The sequence below is a fragment of the Anguilla anguilla genome, chromosome 9, assembly GCF_013347855.1.
Source record: "Anguilla anguilla isolate fAngAng1 chromosome 9, fAngAng1.pri, whole genome shotgun sequence".
NCBI lineage: Eukaryota > Metazoa > Chordata > Actinopteri > Anguilliformes > Anguillidae > Anguilla > Anguilla anguilla.
In genome coordinates this window covers 16,006,132-16,026,185 of record NC_049209.1, presented here as the reverse complement: position 1 = coordinate 16,026,185, position 20,054 = coordinate 16,006,132, and the positions used below count along the sequence as shown (strand labels likewise).

Sequence of the window (20,054 nt, the reverse complement as noted above, 5' to 3'; positions counted from 1 at the left end):
AATTTCTTCAGTAAATATCCAGTTGTATAAATGGATTATATGCAAATGATGCGGTGAAGTCAGTCTGGATAAGAGCATCTGCTAAATGCCCAAAATGTACTGTAGATGCCCAGGAGCAGAGACTTGCGCCAAACTCTCAGACATTACACATCTTTCATGATATTTTAAACTTATCTCTAATGTGCAAGTGTGTGGCTGTGCCCTGTATGGTGCATGTGTGTGTGTGTGTGAGACTAATCGAGCCCTTCCAGGTTGCAATGTGTGAAAATGCAGTTAATGGAGAAGGACTTTGATATTTTGTCATATGAGGGACTGGTGCAAATGGGCTTACAAGATTGATTTGGCACATCAACTGACTCACTGTTCCAGGAACACTAGGACAGGGAGTGATATGGATTTCCCTCCACACTCAAACCTCTTTTTCACTTTACATTATGGCACAACTACACAGGGGCCTGCAAATAACTGCCACAAAACATCATCTTAGGCATTCAGCAGAATTCAGCTCCAATTAATCTTTCCCCTTAAATTTCCTTTCAGCTGTGCGGAAGAGCTCATTTATCCATTATCCCTCTTTGAGGGCAGACCAGATTTTTGATGCATTATAATGGAAACAGTCAAAACAATGTGTGCTACCAGGTCATGAGGTTCAGCGCTTTGTACAATTGATTTTGTGTTCATTCAAATGTAACCATTTTGCGTAACGTGAATATTGTGCCAAATGGACTAGCTTTTTTTCCTCCCCACATGCAATTCTCTGAAATGAAGGGGTAATTACAAACAAAGCAGGCACAGCACTCCGTAGACTTTATATCAACTGAATTATAAATAATGATTGCAGAGATGGCATAAAATACAATCATTTACTTAATGTGCTACAAGAAGATTCACTCTATTTTCTATGGTCTACAAATTGATAGGGAAACAATAGATATCATACTATATAGCATGTAGGCTACATAGCTATACCTCATTGAATACTTAAATATTTTAATGGCGTGGATGTTTTATGCACCTCATTCTGAACGTACACCAAGAACGCCTTAATTAAATCATAATTCTCTATGAAACCTACAGCGGCAGTGTGATTCAAACACAGGTATGCGTTTCACAAAGACAATCAATCAGCTTGGTTTCCTGGAGCCCAGCAGTGGAGCCACTCACGCCCCACCTGCACTCCGCAGACTCCTGGAGCCCCTCCAGCATTGAGCCAGCACTCAGCGGAGAGGTGGAGGGAAAACAGACCAAACACAGCAGCCCCTCTCTTCGCCATTCTTCATATGTGAAATGTGGCCTGTCTCAGGGGGTGCCAGGCGGGGGGAGCGGGGATAGTGTTACATCATGTCTCCGTCGGTTACAGTGATCTTGGGAAGGCGTGCTCCCGCGTTCACCGCGTAGGCTGAAAATCAGTCACACGTTCTGCCGAAGTCAAAAGGTATCCCCTCGCCCCCCCCCCACCCCCCAACCGCACAACCTCCTTTTGAAAATCACTCTGCAAAGGGATTGCGGGAATGGTTCATTTTTTTTCTGTGGTTTGACAAAGTGAAGGGGTCAATCACTGGCAGGCATTGAGCACAAACGATATGGGGCACCTTGTTAGCCTGTGACGAAGGGTGCCCCTGAAAACAAATTACCGCAGTGATTGATAAAGCACCCATACTTTTTCGGCAATAGATTTCAAGAAAGCCATCAAAAATAAGGGTATATCCATGTATATCTTATAGATGAATAAGAAGTACCTCCATAAACAAAGTTTAGTTAGGTTTACTAGTTGTTTTATGGCTCTCATTACCAAGGGACCTGCAACACCTGTATGATTTGAATCGCGGAGAGCAGAGTGCAATGGCAAAGTGGTGACTCAATCAATGCTGCTTTGTAATGAACAGGCTTGGCGTGGATATGGCATTGAGACAGAGCCACTGAACAGGTCCAAGATTCCTCTTCCCGTAGCTCATGGAAACATCTTTCTCATCGGCATAAGAGACTGTGGCTTGTCCTCCACTGAGTTATGTTCTGACCTGAAGGACTGTATCCCGCTGTTGACATTGGCATTCTACCCGCCATGTGAAAGAAACCGGGAGGGGCTAAGACGCCTTTTCTCCGTTTCTGAAGGTGGCCTCTGGAGGCATTAACTACACTCCAGATTCATCAGGGGAGATATACCCTTTCCAATTTTTCGTCTCACAGTTTTAAGGATAGGCTTCAGGGTGTCAGGCATATAAGTTTACTGGCAAGAGCAAGGGCTCACTCTTTTTTTGGTAATAGCTTTGGTTTTCACAGTTAGAAACTCCAGTTCTCTCTCCTATCTCTCCTCAACAATAACAAGATCCCTGACTCACAGCTGTTCCAGAGACACTCTCGTGGGAACTGGAGATTTCAGTGGAAAGTTTTTCTTACCTCAAAACACAAATATATTAAATCACAGACAGGGGTGTAGTTTTCATTCTTTATTGGTGCAGAACATCTCATGCTAGTTCACTGTTGCCATTTCAGTGCCAAAACATGCTTTTATGATAACATTTTGGACCCCATCATTGGCACTCAAGACAGCAGCCTTGCCGCTTGTCTCAGTGAAAATGCAGACAGTGGCAAATATGCAATTTTCTTCATGATTGTGCTAACTTGTTAGAAGTGGGTTGGGAATAATTAATAAATGTGGTTGTGAAAATCCACGGTACAGAGCGATTTTGAATCTGACAACACTGCACCAGTAAATGTTGAAAATAAGATTTCACTTATTTTGTTAAAAATACTGTTACTCTACAAATGTGAACAGGGGTTTTTATTCTCAAAATATGAACACCACTGTCATATACTCATTTTCATATGGCGTGAAACACAAAGCAATAAGTAAGCTGTATGGATTTCTATGCTTTTCTATGTATTTATAATGTATAGCCTACATTGGTTCTATATTGCCCATAGACAAAGCTGTAAAATTACATTTGAAAACCTGCAGCGGTACATTTTTTCTCATATGACAGACCAGCCTGCCAGTGCTCCTGTATCTACCTCCATCCTTAACTTTACCGTTACACCTCAACATTACCTTGTATGGCTTCATGTATGATCACTGCTATTAGTCAGTGTGAACAGACACATGTCCTTTGATGGCTGAGCTTGCTCTGCTGAAAGCCTCACTGCCGTTAAAGGTGTCCCTGTGGTTTTGGTGTCATCGTCAGCAGTGAGGTACTGTAACAAGTCTCCTTCCCTGGATTTTGGCACACAGCCTGAGAGCGTTGTTTGCTGCTGTTGTGCCCTGTCGTGGTCGCAACACCGGGCACGTTCCAGATGTCTCATCCGCTGGCACGCTCGGCACTGGAACTCCCGGTATCGGCAGGTCTGCGGCGAATGTCCAGCCCTGAGGCAGCGGTAGCAGGGTTTTTCACTGGTCATCTCCCCTCTGCTGTCAACCGTGCCCTGCCTTCTGCCTTGCTTCCCCGGTCTCTGTCCCTCCTGCCTGGCTGTTAGCTGGTCCGCCCTTATGTGTGTCACTGCATGGTGCAATGGCTGAATACTCTGGGCGTTGCGCTCAAAATTATTGACCATGTCCAGCACCTTCACCTATGTCAAAGCCTTGTACGTGTCACTCAGTAATTTTCCCCACAAGTCTTTACTGCTTGTACCATATACTAACTAATCCCTTAACAGCACTTTAAGGGAAGCCCCAAATTCATGTGCAAAATCTAGCCCGTTTCTGATTTTAAAATGCATCTCTCTCACTGAACACACAATGCTTCAGCACATAAGTCTCTGAGAGCTTTCAATAGTTTCTCTAATGTAGGTTCACCTGGCTTTTTGCAGTGCAATTAGGTCCTTCATTCTCAATCTCGTTCGCCCCCAAAAACGGTAAAAAACTCCTCATGTGTTGAAGCTCTTGTTGGTTTCAACGAAGCACAAGCCAGTGTCACTGTTGAACAGCACCATATGCTCGCTTGCTAGCTAACTGGTTCTATCAACTTATCCTAGCCCCTTTTTTTTTTGATCGTCAGCAAAAAAAAAAAAAAAATTACTGAAAAGTTTAAATTAACGTCCTTGATGCAGGGACACATATTGATGCTCCAAAAGTGAGGAGTTTAAAAAAGTCGTCTTTAATTTCTTGCTGATATCATAGCGCTGTGCCTCCTCTTTCAGGCAGCCAATTCCAATTGACATCACAAGCACGAGAAACCATAAATAAAGACAGGAGGAGGAGCCAAAATACACATTTGATTGTATCAATTAAATGATAGCTATGTACAGACTACAATTTGTCATAGTACTTCATAAAATGCATATACCAGACTCACTGATACATATTAGGTATGCAAATGAATTAAACAACATCAAGTTAAGTCACATACAGACCAAATTGTAACACTAAAAAGCATTAATTGCTGATTAATTTCCAACCGAGTGCAAAGTTGTAAGGACCCTGTGTCCTTTCTTTAAAGCCATTGCTTGCCTTACAGCTTGACTAGTGCATTTGTATGAGCAAAATGAGAAGTGTTAAACAACATTTTCCCGACTCAATCAAAAGGCATGGCTGATTGATGGGTGACCCGAGAAGATTTATTCTGCACTGAAATACAGAACAATAAGCTGAGAATCTATTTCTGTCCTTTTATGATTCTGAACCTCAGTCTACACTGATGTGATTTCAAGAAAGACTGTCATTTGCAATCAAAATACCCATCCACATGTAACAGAGCTACGGCCTTTTAGCCAACTAGAACTACAAACTGTTGGCGGAAACTGGCTGAAACTACAAGACTACGTTTTCACAAATGGCTTTAAGAAAGGCCGGGGGCCTCATTTATAAAACATTCATACAATTGTATGCAGGACCATGGTGTAACAGTGGCTGGCTTCCCTGTATTGATGATGCCCAAGCTACCATAAGGGGGTTCTACTTTGTTTTGCTTGCATACATTGATGCTAGCAATTTAGGCACTGGTGTTATCGCAACTCACAGAAGAAGGGGAGAAATTAGTGGCGTACTTCAGTTGTGTGCTTAGCAAAGAGGAGCGCAACTACTGGGTCACCAGGTGGGAGCTGTTGGCAGCGGCAGCAGCAGTGCAGCATTGCAAGGCGTATCTACCGGGCTGTGAGCTTAAAGTCCACACGGATCACGCTGCACTACAACTGCCATTGAGGTTTAAAGAGCTGGAGGGGGTGCCCCTGTGCCAGTAGTCAGTGCCGCCACAGCGAGCATGTGAAGTGGAAGGAGGATCAGGTGAAAAGAACAGAACATGTCAAGAAAACCCTGCACAACCCCGCTGCACCCCCAGAGCGACGGGCTAGTAGAGTAACCGCAGGTTAGCTACCCAGTTGGTGCTGCTCACCTGCACCTGCCCCTGCCCCTGATGTCACACATGATGGCTAAGCAAGAATCTACAGGCTGCACGCTGGCGGCCTTGCTGTTTGGTCATGAGCGGAGGATGTCCATCGACCTGGTGTTAAACCGGCCCCCAATGCTGACCAGCCCACCACGCCAGGCCCATAGTATGTCCATCAGCTGCAGGACTGCCTGGGCCGTGTCCACCAGCTGGCCAGAGAACACCTGAGCAGTGCAGGAGTGTGGCAGAAGAGAAGCCATGACCAGCAGCCATCCGGCTGCTGCATCTTGTGTATAGTTTGGGTGCAGCCTAATACTTCCTGGTTTTATGCAGATATTCTGGGACTGGACTGTGAGATAAGCCAGTTAGGCAGTTAGGTGCTTGGCTGATTTGAATATGGGTGGCTGGTTGTGTTATAAATAGAGAAGACAGCCAAAGCTCCCACCAGTGCTAAAAATCCCATGCTGTTTAATGCTGCATTCTACTTTGCCTATGAATAAGTGAGTGCAATGGCTCAAGGAATTGATCTGCCTGGTTTGTCCTTCACTGAAATCACTACAATAGAAATATTTTAGGAAATGATTGTACACTCACATTTAGGATGAATTCCAACACAATTTTATAAATGAGGCCCCTGGGAGCAATATATTGTAGTGCACGAAACATTGGCCACAACAATAAAACAGTCGGCCATCCTAGCATTTACATCACCATTAGGGTGGCTAACTAAGTGTATTGCATTGCTAGGTGTTTATATGTACAAGCACAATGGCGAGTCTAACCTTTCAATTCCAGGACAACAATTATATAGCTGGAGAGAACATTTACTCACTGCAGGTAGCTGGCTTCTGGGCTATGTCATCACATCATTTGTGCCAATAGGATCAGGGGCAGTATCACTTGCAGAGGGTTTTCAATGTTTAAAATGTACAATCTGGTCAGATGTGGAATATAGTGCAGTTTTAATAATTGTATCGACTATTTAAATGTATTTATGTGCTGTTACTGTAAGTCATTGGAGAACTGGGATATTTATCCACATACATTTTATGTAAAAATTTATATGGTCCTAGAATATATGCAACAGGTAATGACTTGCATTCAGGGCTGGCTGAATGGAGAGGGAGTAGCCTAGGTGGATCAGTTTGTTAAAGTGCAATAGTAATAATTGAAGCTGGAACAGAGCTACATGCTCATTTTGCTTTCTTGTTTGGATAGATGTTTTTGTTTCCTTTTCGTTATATTTTCCACTTTTAATTCACTCTAAATAAAGTCATCTTCCTATCTGTCCTGAAGAATAAGCCGCTCCTCTTTGGTATCAATATCTTGGAGTTCCTGCATCATTGACTTTTACATTGCCACAAGGTCATTCCCCACCACACAGAATGTGTCTGGCCCCTCATGAACCCACGGTGAACCTACAATCAGACCCTGTCACACCAATTCCATTTGAGACACTCACTTCTAAATAAGTTCACCAGAGAGAATGACCCCAAGTGCTGGTGAGGCTTCCTCAGTCATACTCCACAGTGCTTGTGGGTTTCCTCTGAAAAGCGGATTTCTGAAAGGCGAAAGAAAATGCCTGTTCATGAGCTGCCATGGACAATTTCCAAGGACACCAGGTTTTCACTGTGCGCACAATAACGAAACGTAAATTGATGAAAGATTAAATGTTGATGTTCTGTTCCTCTCGACCTCACCATCATATATACCTAATTGATGGCAGCGGCTAAACCAATGAGTTTCCTTCTTGTTCAGCAGCGACACTCGGGTCAGGATCATGGTCATTTTAGAAATCTGTGACATCTTGAGGGTGGGGGAGGGATGCTCCTATTCGGCACACAAGTGATTGCAGCCACTGGCGACAACAGTTCCATTACATTATTCAACCTGCTTTAAACTGACTGGCAAGATCTCTCCACTTCACCCATGAACAGGTTGATGCATCCATAAAAGCAACAGACCTAACGCTTGGTTGAGACAGGATGAACTCCATTAAACATCCCAGATTTTTGTTTGCAGGCTGAGGTTCAGACGTTGTGCACTGACACATTCCATAGTTTGAGAAAGGTACAACACAAGACACTTTTGTTGTTTCTTCATGAAATTCAATATCACTTGGCAAAAGAGAATATACAATCATAACAATTTACAAGATAGCCTCAGCCAACGGAAGCCTCAATAAGAAGTAAAGCAGAAGATAGGTGATTTCATTAGAAATTGTGCTATAATGACAGGACTAGTGCCATGAGAGCATGCTAGAGACACAAACTTGCATGTACGTTGAATCCAAACCAATGAACAAGCAAATTAAATGTTAAGAGTGAGTTCAGTCAGGAAACTGCAGCAAACCATTAGTCCGCCTTAGCAACTACCTGTTCCTATACTCAGCCAATCAGATACACATATCACTAATGACTGCACCTTCATAAACCTTTTCTAAACCAACAGTCTGACCTTTTTTAAACCGACATTCAAACATTTTTTTAACTGACAGTCTGACCTCTCTTTGCATGCTTTGCTTGCTGCTGCTCTGGTAATGAGTTACAGCTTGCCATCACTTGACAAAATTTGCATTCGCTGCATTGAATTTGTTCTGCATTTAGGTTGAAGGAAACAACTATTTCACAAATGCCTTGTGGAGTAGGCCTAATTGAGTCTGTCTGAGCAGAGTAATTCTTACAAGTAATTCTGGACATTTTGTTACAGAGATGTTTCTTTAAAAACGAAGTAGTGAATGATTTTATCTGTTTTCAACAGCCAGTTCAAGCTATTACACAGTATTTGTCCTATATTGGCAACAAAGTACAAATCATGCCACTTTATTTTGTGCTACTTATTAATTCTTATTAATCTTACTTGTTGCTGCACTGGACCAAATAACAGCAGTAATCCAAGTGTGACAATACTAAAGCCTGTATTGCTTAGCCTAGCTGACTTGAAATAAATTTTAAGCATCTTTTTTAAATCAATGCAAGGCTTCTTTCCCATATTTGCTCTATTCTGTCTATTTGCACACTGGTATTATTATAATCAGTATCACACATTACTAGTGCTAGCAAGGCACTATGTTGGATTTTAGTCAACACCTGAAAATAGCCTTTTATGTTGCATCTGCTAGGAGATTTAATCATTGATTTCCAAATCTGCCCCCTTCCAGTTGCACTACCACACTCAAAAATGTTTGACAGGCTAATGGGCTGCCCATTTCTCCAAACTTGGCTAAGTGCGTTGGGCACTTACACACTTAAGTGATGAATTGTGATGTGGGTAAATGTACACATATTGTTCAAGTATGTATTAAGTGCCCAAGTAAGCAGGAGTTTTAAAAACAATTGGGACAGACTTTGTTGCGTAGTCACTATTTAAAATAATTTATTGTTGTCAGACCACTCTTTATAGCCAGTAATAGGTGTACAAAGATTGATGTGGGCTTGCTAACCAAGGACAACTTAGCTTACTGACGTCATATTCAAATGAACAATTCCAACATGATGCTACAACATGAATAAAACAAAGTTATAACTTTTGTACTTTTGCATTGTCCTCCAGGAAACGCATAAGCCGACAACCCTGTGACTGGTGTCAACAATGATCACCAAATTTTGGGTTTGTGTGCTTGGCGAAATACCATTCCGGAGTGGTCATAGCGTAAGTTTTGATAAAGTACACATCACTGGGAGGGCACATACCTGCCTCGCGGGACTCTGTAGCCTACCAGCAGAGTTAAAGAACAAATTCTTAACTAGTATTTACATTTGAGTCTTCCCCGGATGGAAACGAGACAGCTACATCAAAACTTCACTGGTTACGACTCATATCTCTAGAGGCCTGGGCCGGGAATGTATAATTCGGTATGAGCTACCCTGTAGCAATACGCTTCCATGTAGTTAAATTTGGTGTTATTAAAATAGGCTATATATGGGGGCTTGTGTAGTTTATCACAAAACCCACAAATCAATAACCCATACGCAAGTTTTAGAATTACTGTTTTACTTCGCGTAACCTTCCTTATCTATAAAAACATACTTCCCGAACACGCATACATACCAACACATCTACAAAATAAAAATGTTCACAAACGGCCATTAAAAAAACCCGTTGGCGCGTCGGCGTACTCACGGCTTCTGCAGATAAATGGTGAGGAAGAACTTGGAGATTCCAACGTTGGAGACAATCCTTTGAGAAACGAGTCGATCCCACACGTGGGTTCTCTCCAGAGTTCGAGCAGTCTTTCCTCGGAATTGTAGAAATTCAGTTGCACATTCGCTCGCCGTTAAGTCTCACGGATGTTCTCCATCCTTCTCCCAACTCTCCATGGCTTCAACTCTCACTAAAACGATCTCCAAACTCCTTTCTTCTTTCTTTAAACATCTCCGACTCAGACTTAAATTTAAAACAATGTTACAAACAAAAAACTCGCAGCCAATCACGTAAAAACCAGAGCCGTCACGACCATAGACATATATGCGTGATCGCAACTAATTAACCAATAGGAATATAGAACATAAGCATGGCCATTTGGTATCATAAGTTTAAAAAAAACCACACACATTAGGGACAAAAATTTTACTCCGTGGATTCTTACAAATGTTAACCTGTTTCTACTGTGGTTACGCAAGAAATGGGACATACTTGCGCACTTACTGTACACTGAGGAGGACATGAACGCGCACGCCAAGTGCCCAAGCGTGTAAGTATGGTCAAGTGCGCATATTGGGACATCCTCCAAATGTTCGTGTAGGACCTGCTAACTCCCTCGGGTTCCTGGGCATTATGTTAAATAGTCATTTTATGTAAACTTCCCTGCCCATTGAGAAACTCTATCGCATCTGGGACATCATGCACTCTTTCACGTCAGTGGCATTCAAGAGCATTACCAAACGTGATTAGCTTCTCCGTTGGTCATTCGAATTTTGCAATGAGGGTAATTATCAATGCGCCTTTTTTCTAGGTTCCTTGATCTGTCAAAATCGAATCTGCAGGACAAGCTCATATCATTGTAAATGAAGGATGATGTTCAGACCCACATGTCTGGGCCTTGCTGCTGAATCGACGAATCAGCATTTCATTCTTATAATCTTAAATCTATTACAATTCTATGCCAATGTGGCTCCCTCTAGTGGTTTTGGGGGCTCAGAGGTTAAATCAACAGTGCTTTTAGGAATTTTACTTAATCATATTTTGTAGGGCATATTCAGTTTCTGCAACAATGAAGATGCAGTCAGCATCATTGACAAAGATCGCTCTTTCATGTCATTTATTAATAGATTAATTCAATGTTTAACCTGGACATGAATCATGTCATGTCTTGGATGGGCAAGAACATAGCCTGCAGTCATGTTCAGCAATATAATAAAATGAGTGAAGGACTTATGTAAAATATATGAATATATTTGCCATTATTGAAAAAAAAGTTTGACTTGTATCACAGTGGTTGAGGGTTCTGTTCCTAGGTAGTGTACAGCCATGGTAGCCTTGAGAAAGGAATTTGACTTGAATTGCTTGAATAATCAACTGTATAAATGGATACTATGTATAAAATCTGGTATGCATAAAATAACCTTGCCCCAAAAAGGGGTATCCGCAAAGCAAATAGAGAGCATAATAAAGGCTTTTGTAAAATTCAAACTTCTTACACTTTCCGAAGGAAAAAAGCAACTCGCTTGGCATGATGAGAGAATTTCAGAGAGAAAGCCATAACCAAAAGCTGCCTTAAAACATGTGGGAGCTATTTGTTAAAGATTCCTATGGAGTGAGCGGTGTGTGATGTTGTCTCAGAGAGGTAGTAGCAGCAGGGCTGGGGTCCCCTGTGCTTCTCATGCAGCCCCCCGAGGGTAACTGCGGGGCGTGAGCTGAGCACAACACGCTCGTGGGAGGGTCCTGCAGGGGGAGCGCGTATCTACCAGCCGGGTCACGGCGAGGGGCCAGGCTGCAGGTTTCGCATGTCGCGCAGATAAATGATGGCTCCACATCTGGAACAGTTCAGTGAATAAATAACGTGATGGCCCATACATCATCGCGAACCTGTGGTGGGGAAGGAGTTTGGAGCAGGGGGGAGATAAAAGTCTTATCGTAACCTCAGGAAACAAACATTCTTACTTGCGCCAGGTGTTTTATCTTCAAGAACAAGGTGCTTTTAATTGAATGCAGAGTCGAGAAAGAGCGACGCGTATGTTATATCCTAAAGCAACACAGCTTTTGGCTTTTGTTCTGACAAACACTGGCTCTGGCCTATAGTGCCTATTGGGCACACGGTGCCATGACTGAAGTTAGAAAATGTTCAAATGCTCATCAAAAAGTAAATAAGTATAATAAAAGTAAATGTAAAGATAAATACATATTGCTCTATGTCACTTGTAGTATAAAATAATTTAATCTATCTGATGTGGCTAAATGATTAGAAGACAGGAACAAAAATGTGTTCAGCAAACAGTCTATAAACAGTGAGCTATAAATTCATTACCTTCGCAAATATGTATAGTTACAAGGGTAACATAGAAATATTTCAGACTTATTACAATGCTGATATTAGGTTGGAAAATGCCACAAATGGATCATGTTAGAATTAGTGAAATTACACTTTGATAACCGTTTTCCATTTGATATTAAATATTCAGAGGAATATAACAGACTTCTACATGCAGGCCGATCCAGAGGGCGAGCGAGAGATTGATATAAGGTATGTTTTCCAAAAAGCAGCAGAAATGCTGAAGAAACTATCTTGGTATGAATGAACAGGCTAGTGGTTTTCATAAGGGAATGAAATACAGCATATATTTCTGTTTGTAAAAACAACATCTATGGATTGATATTGCAATGCATAAAACAGGAAAAATAAAAATGTGTTTTTTTCATTTTCACATATTTTAGAAATAGTTGTACACATTTGAAGTAGACTGCTTGAATGCATTCGACAAATATATAAACTATATATGTGATAAACCTCCTGTACATTGAGAGAATACCTTTCAATATTCTGCAGAAATGTAATGCAGTACTGTACAGATATACTGTGTAAACAAACTGAACATACGGTGAATAAGAGAATGCTGTGAAATAATCTTCAAGCAGTGATAAAAAACAGACCTCATTGTTCAAACATGAAACAGGCTGCACAACAGAGTACAATTGCTTATTTGTCAATGTGCTATGTTATAAAAGTTTACATTTCGCTTGCTTACTGAGACTATTGCCAACCAGTGTCAGTACATTTAAACCAAAATATTGATATGGACTGAAACTGAAATGGCACCTAAAACTGAAATTAATCATAGGCCTATGTTTCGATTATGATTATCTTTGTTTATGTAAAATTACAGATTTACAAATGCTGCTACCTTTGCTACTTGCAACAGCATTACCACTGCATTGATTGAATATTTACCAAAAAAAGAACTGAAGCCTGTGACTGACAGGTTTATGCTCCTCCTCCTTGCCTTATGTACAAGGTCAGAATGAATTCTCAGATTACATCTGCCGCAGTGGGATACAACATCCTCTGTGAAATTAACAGCCTCAGACCCAATTAATGCAGCAAGCAAAGGGGTACAACTGAGGTCACAGTGAGTCATGTGCTGCTGTCCTCATAAGGAGCACAGGGCAGATGGAGTGGGTCACAGGGGAAGTGAAAAGCGTCTGCACAGAGATGCTGCTGTTCTACTGAGATGTTTACCTCTGCCATAGATCCACAAAGACATTTAATCCCTTGTGTTGTCTTGAGGCTGAGGAATACCTTGGCAAGTATCTTGCATATGATGGAACCCACAAGAGCTGGGTTTGCATTCAGCAGGACATTCAAAACGAAACCACGCCCTGGAATAGAGTTCTCCCAAGTAGAGATTAGCCAATGTACTTTGATAATGCAGAATACTATGACGATATTGAAAGAGGACACTGAATGAACAGTTCTGTGGATAAATATTGTGCAACATGCACCAGATTGTTAATGGCAGTCTAATAAAATGTGTTGTTGTCAAAGGAAAAAAAGAAAAAAACAAGCATGAGAAAAATGCTCTTTAAAAATTCTAAAGACTTAAAGGTTCAATACAGTTTTGACCTAAACAGGATGAATAACTGACAAAAGAACTGATGATAAAATTTAATCGTACCAGCATGGCAATTAATGGGAGATTTCCACATTTTCCTTACAAGGCTATGCTGTATGGTATAAACAGTATAGCCCAAAGCTGTGCCAAATGTTTAGTCGTGCATGCTTTTATGAGCTAATTTTATGATCTTATGAGCTATTTAGCTAATGCTAAATGTTGGCACAATTCATTGACACAATATGCAGTATAAACTGCATCTTAAAAAAGACATAGCTAATCAAAGTACATTATATACCTCACCTGTTGACTTGAGAGAAATGTCCATTTCACACCTCCATTCAGCTGCAGCTGAAGGTAATTAAATTTAGTCCTGTTTAATTATGTGACGGAGAACATGAAATAATGGCTTTATGTAAAATGGAGGATCTAATAAGGTTTTTCTGTGTGAACATTTCAGTCATGATCAATCTAACAAGCAGCAAATTAGAAACCAGTGAAATGTGACATGCTATTTTTCATCAGAGATTCAGTTTAATCAAGAATCATTCAATTAAGCGCTTAACACACTTTAGTCAAAACTGGCGAGTTTTAAATGCACGTGAATAAGACTCATTAAATGTATTGTTTTATGTTGCAGCAGAAAAGGCATCTGCAATTAACTGGAATCAGGCAGATATAGCATCAGTATAACTGCCTCTTCTTGGCTATTAAATGAAAATGCTGCACTCCAACTGCAAGAATCTTAACAGTAAACACAAAAGCGAGAACATTTTTCTTACCATTCCATGAAATTAAATTATTAAATTATTTAATTATGGTCTTAATTATGGTCAAATTCTATGCTGGAAGAATCAAAGGAGGAGCATTTTTAAAACAGTGTAAGCAATCAACAATTTAGAGGACACAACCACATATGCAACATAATCCGATACCTTAAGAACAGCACAGTGTGGCCAATTGCTTTTCAGATGAGATTTGGAAGGGAATTCTAATTGTGTGTGTGGCTCAAGAGAAGCTCGCAAACACCAGCAGAATAACCAGGTGCAAGAAATCCTGTCACACCCTCTTCATTTTAATACAGAGGTGAATGTAGCACAGACTATGATGTATATAGTTTGACCAAGTGTCATGTATCATTTAGCAATATTTTAAATAGGAAACTTCACAGTTTTTTTCATCCATCCATCCATCCATTATCTATACCCGCTTATCCTGGTCAGGATCACGGGAGGTGCTGGAGCTTATCCCAGCGTGCATTGGGCAGGAATACACCCTGGACAGGCCACCAATCTATTGCAGGGCACACACACCATTCACTCACACACTCATACCTATGGGCAATGTAGGGTTTTCAATTAGCCTACCTGCGTGTCTTTGGACTGTGGGTGGAAACCGGAGTACCCGGAGGAAACCCACGCGGACACGGGGAGAACATGCAAACTCCACACAGAAAGGCCCCAAGCCGAGATTCGAGCCCATGACCTTCTTGCTGTGAGGCGACAGTGCTACCCACTGCACCACATGTATTCATATATTTATAAATTTGATCTTTGGATACCTTGTACCTATAAATGAATGTGAAATGTGAAATAAAGCACAAGGAATTATCATTCAGTGGTCATTCATTATTATTTATAAGGCTAGAATATTTAGAGATTTTTGAAGTAGCACAAAAAAGCAACAACAAATAAATAAAAACACAGTGAACCTCTTGTTATAGAATTTCTTGGAAATATGTCCACACAGAACAGATACATCCTAATTGTTGGTGATATGTCTCAGATCATGCTAATTTACTGCAGTGTCCTGTGTCTTGTCTGTATGAGATGATGTTTGTGACACAGTAGCCGTTTCACAGTTGCTTGTTTCTGGGTTTGGCTCTGTCTGTATGGATTTTCCCTGTGGCATTTCTGCTTGATTGCCCTATCACCCAAAGTCCAAAGACATGCTCTCTAACTAAATGCTTCATAAATTATTTCCCCTCTGTGTATGTGTCATGTGATTAGCTTGCCCCGTATGGGGTTTAACACCACAGCTTACAATCGCGTGTGGCACATCTGAGTGCAACTGAATCAAATACAATATTCTATTTAGCCATTGCTGCATGGTCACCAAAATCTACAAGTCACACATATCCCCTACGACACTCAAGTAATTGCAATCGTATCTGTTTGAACTTATTGCGTATTGCCATTTGTTGCCTAATGCTTTTCTCATGCGCTTTTAAGCCACTCTATATTAGTCAATATAATAATAATTGAATGTAATGTTCACATAATGTAAACTGATATTTTGAGTACCCATATATACATTACAATGTCGGATTTCTCAGAAGAATGGAAGATGAAAGCAGGTGAATTCCTCTTCTGTTCCTAATTAATGTCTTTCAGTATCTCACGGGCAATGGATTCACCAATTAGTAAAATACCAAATTTCCCCACAAGACTACCGTACGTGTCCTATATATTAGCTTTGCAGTTAAACCTTGCTTTAAACCTCAGCCAGATTAAGTCATGGCGCTAATGAGATGCTTCAGCTTAGAACAAATTTGCACCTGTAACCTGCGGAAATATAGCCGTAGCAGTTGAAAAATTGCCTTGATGGTTTTCTGTGCCACAAAAATTTATCTTTGAGATGATTTTATTGCATGGTTACCCCAGGCAATTAACTCAATAAATCTTAACTGTCAGGGAGCTGGCTCAGCTCCAACAATAAATGAAATGCTCAGAACCAGTAAATAAAAAAGGGTTTGAGAAATCTAATTTAGGAAATTATTTAGCAGGTGGGCTTCACGCTCAGCTAGAAGACCTTACTCTAATAACGAGTCTTTAAAGGAGCATTTATTCACACATCAGAAACATTATCAAGTAATATGTACGGATATGAATGCACATCTCCAGTGATAAGCAATGAAATAAGTATATTAATCTCATGAACAATGAAAGATACACCATTAGACAGAGCAGTAACAAAAGAAAATTTATATTTGGATTGTGATACTGGTTTTATTATTTAGAGACAATGAATATATATTTTTAGATATGCTCATTTTCCCTAAATAAACCTAGTATCACAATCCAAATATAAAATTGACATATATACACAGAAATAGATATAAATATATGCACACATACACACACACACACACAAAGTGAGCTCTTGAATGTTTGGCACAAAGACCTATTTTTTCTTCACTTGGTATTTTAGATTTGCAATAAACCAATTCACATGTGGTAAAAGTGCAGATTCTCAGCTTTATTAAAGGGTAGTTTGGTTCTACCATGTAGAAATAACATTTTACACATAGCCTCCCAATTTCAGGGTACTATAACATTTGGGACAAGTGACTTTGCAGGTGTTTCTGATCAGTTATGTGCATTCAATTGCTTCCTTGTTGAAGGTATAAGAGAGCTTACAGCATCTAGTCTTGATTCTTGGCTTTTGATTGCCATTGGAGTCTATTATTGCTGTTTGTGAACATGAGGACTAGAGCGGTTCCAATGAAAGTCAAGGAAGCCATTATGAAGCTGAGAAATAAGAAAAACAACTGTCAGAGACATATGCCAAACCTTAGGCTTATCAAAATCAAGTGTGTGGAACATAATTAAAAAGAAGGAGCAGCTGTGAGCTCAGTAATTGCAATGGGTCTGGTAGGCCAAGGAAGACCTCTTTTGGTGATGAACAAAGAATTCTCAATATAATGAAGAAAAACCTGCAAACATGTCCATCAGATCAGAAACACTCTTCGGGAAGCAAGTGTGGATGTGTCAGTCACTACTGTCAGCACAAGGCTTCACAAACGGAACTACAGAGGCTACACTGCAAGATGCAAACCACCAGTTAACCCAAAAACAGGATGGCCAAGTTACAGTTTTCTCTGTAGGCTACCTATAAGAGCCTGCAGAGTTCTGGAAAAAGAATTTTTTAGACAGATGAGACCAAGATTCACTTGTATCAGAGTGATGGCAAGAGGTAAGTGTCGAGGCTGAAAGGAACTGCCAAATCACCAAAATCACCCCCCCCCCTCATCTGTGAAACGTGGTTGTGGGGGTGCTATGGTTTGGGTATGCATGGCTGTCACAGATACTGGCTCACTTGTCTTCATTGATGATGTAGCTGCTGAAATAAGCAGCAGAATGGATTCTGAAGTGTGCAGAAGCATCGTATCTGCTCACCAGAGAAAATACTCAGCACCTGGAGATGTCTATGAGTCACAGACTTCAAGCAGCCATTGCATGAAAAGCATATGTGGAAAAGCACAAAGCATGACTACTTTCATTTACATAACTTTAATATGTCCCAAGCATCATAGTGCTCATCAAATGCAGGGGCTATATATAAAAAGTGCTGCACGGTGAAACCAAAATGTATTAAAAAAATACCCTTGAGTTAAAGCTGAGAATTAAAGCTGCACTTTAACCGTGTGAATTGGGAGTACAGAGCCAAATCAAGAGTATTTGTCCCAAACATTATGGAGCTCACTGTATATGTATCTATATATATAATCCAATTTTCCCCCTGGGGTAGCTGTGAGAATCATTCCCTGGACTCTATCTATTCACTGTATATATTAGAAAACCCTTTGTTGATTACTGGAGGGTATAACAGGTTAATGCAGTATTAGTGCTGCGGAAGAGGTCTTTATCCCTAATGGGAACAAAGAACACACACATCGCTGTGATCCACACAACACATTTGCTTTCCCGTGATAATGATAACGATCATAAAAAGAATCAATTTGCAGCCTATCAATTTAAAGGCATCAAGATTACAGCGTTGTGGTTTACATCTCACCAAATGCTCTCCCTGGAGCTAGCCAAATGGATTCACGTGAGAGTCACTCGCAGTATGGGTTGGTAAAACACATAAAATGTGCCGCGGGGCGCCAGTTAGCAACAGCTCAGTATTGAGAAGGCACTGCAAAAACCTTAAGTCAGCATAAGCATTTCGTGTGTGGGAACAGTGTTTCCTCAAACAAAATAATTCTGGTGCAAAAGAAACAGACCACGTAAGAAAAAATAAGAAGTTAACATCCTCCTGCAATGGCTGGAGTATGTTACCCCCTTTTTACCCCCTAGTGTTAAAACATCAGTATTGCTATTAAATGCTGAGGGAGCCATTTTATGAGTGAAGGAAAAGACTAAACTGCTTGAAAAACAGAATGCCTTCAATTTACAGAAATGTTTAATAAAAACTTCTTTTTCCAATTTTTTCATTTCCATACAATAGCATAATTAACCCTCTTATAGAGAAGCAATTATACTGGTTATACATTTTTAGAGAGACATTAAACATTTAAAAACAACAACTCTTACATTTTTGTACAATACATATGACAGTTTTCTTATAAAATAAACATACAATAAGCAAAAATAATACAATTAAAAAAATCTCTGCAGAACTCGTAACTTGTGCAACACATTTGAAATACAAAGCTAACCAGGCAGGAAAGTTTCTTTATACACAAAGCAATAGAAAATTAACAACTATACAATATTTAATCAACAGCATAACAATTACCCTGCTCTGTACAAAAAAAAACAAACAAAAACTTTACAAGGAGAGCATGCTTGGAACAAAGACATCTTCTGCCATTGCAATTCATGAGTACAAAGTCCTTCCTCGCCTGCCAAAACTCAATGAGGGTGAGACGGCTATTGACTTAGAATAGTAACCCTGTTCTCCCCTGACATTTAATCAAGATCAAGCATCCATTAAGGAAATAGGTAGCATTTCTATAAAGCTCAGGCCTCCAGATAAAAGGTTACTCTGTTTACCAGTGAATGTCAGCTTAGCCAATAAATGTTTACCGGAAAAATTTGTAGTTCCTTATAAATTGTCTCGTATGTACACAGTTTTAGCATACTGTTGAGCAAAGGCTAAATCATAAAGGACTATATCACAATAGTGACTGATTATCCATTCAGCTTTGAACATGGAAATGTGACTTCCTTCCTTCTTATGAAAATGACTTTATGACTTTGACTCTAGTTTAAATTTGTATGTTTGGGAGATCAAAATACTTCTGACTATACAGAATCTGACAATTATGAAATAGGTCTAACAAAATCATGACATTTCATAAGGTGAATATACAAACAATGTTTTAGGTCATCCTGAAACCGTCCATTGAATTTCTCTTTTAGAGATCATTTTAGGAGTAGGAGGTACAGCAATGTATAGAAAATGACTTTGTTTTGCCATAAGGAAACTTGCATTTTCTTTGAAACAATACGCACATTATCACAACTGTTCCCTCTTTGAAAAACAACTTGATAACAGAAGCTAAGGTAACACACTCTGGGTCAGATTGAATTTAATTATAATGTGGGAACAGAACACGTAACTAGATAGAATACAAAACACCAGACAGCCAGAAGGTGAAACATTACACATCTGTAATAGTTTCAAGGCAAGTTACTTCTGCTGCAGTTATAATTTCCATCAGTTTTAGGGGGACTGCAGTATATTCATATAGTAACTATTCTTAAGACAGAAGAACATGGAACATTTAGTTTTATTGTACAGATATCGACAGTTAGCATTGGTAGACCGTTGTAATTTTCCCAAGTACCGTACAGTCCATGAATTTATTTTACAAGTTAAGGGACACTTGGATGAATAAAACATTGATGAAAGACTGAACTTTAAATTTGAAAAAACATTTTAATCTGAACTACAGTCA

At 40.0% G+C, this 20,054-nt stretch overlaps 1 protein-coding gene across 1 annotated transcript in view; it reads right to left on the bottom strand.

Moving 5' to 3' along the window:
• The window catches only part of LOC118236199 (capping protein inhibiting regulator of actin dynamics-like), a 57,605-nt gene extending 47,854 nt beyond the window's left edge, over positions 1-9,751 (bottom strand). Inside the window, exon 1 of the mRNA XM_035434352.1 lies at positions 9,441-9,751. The gene's annotated coding sequence lies outside the window, so the exon portion shown is untranslated. The remainder of the gene's footprint in view (positions 1-9,440) is intronic.
• Between the last annotated feature and the right edge of the window lie 10,303 nt (positions 9,752-20,054).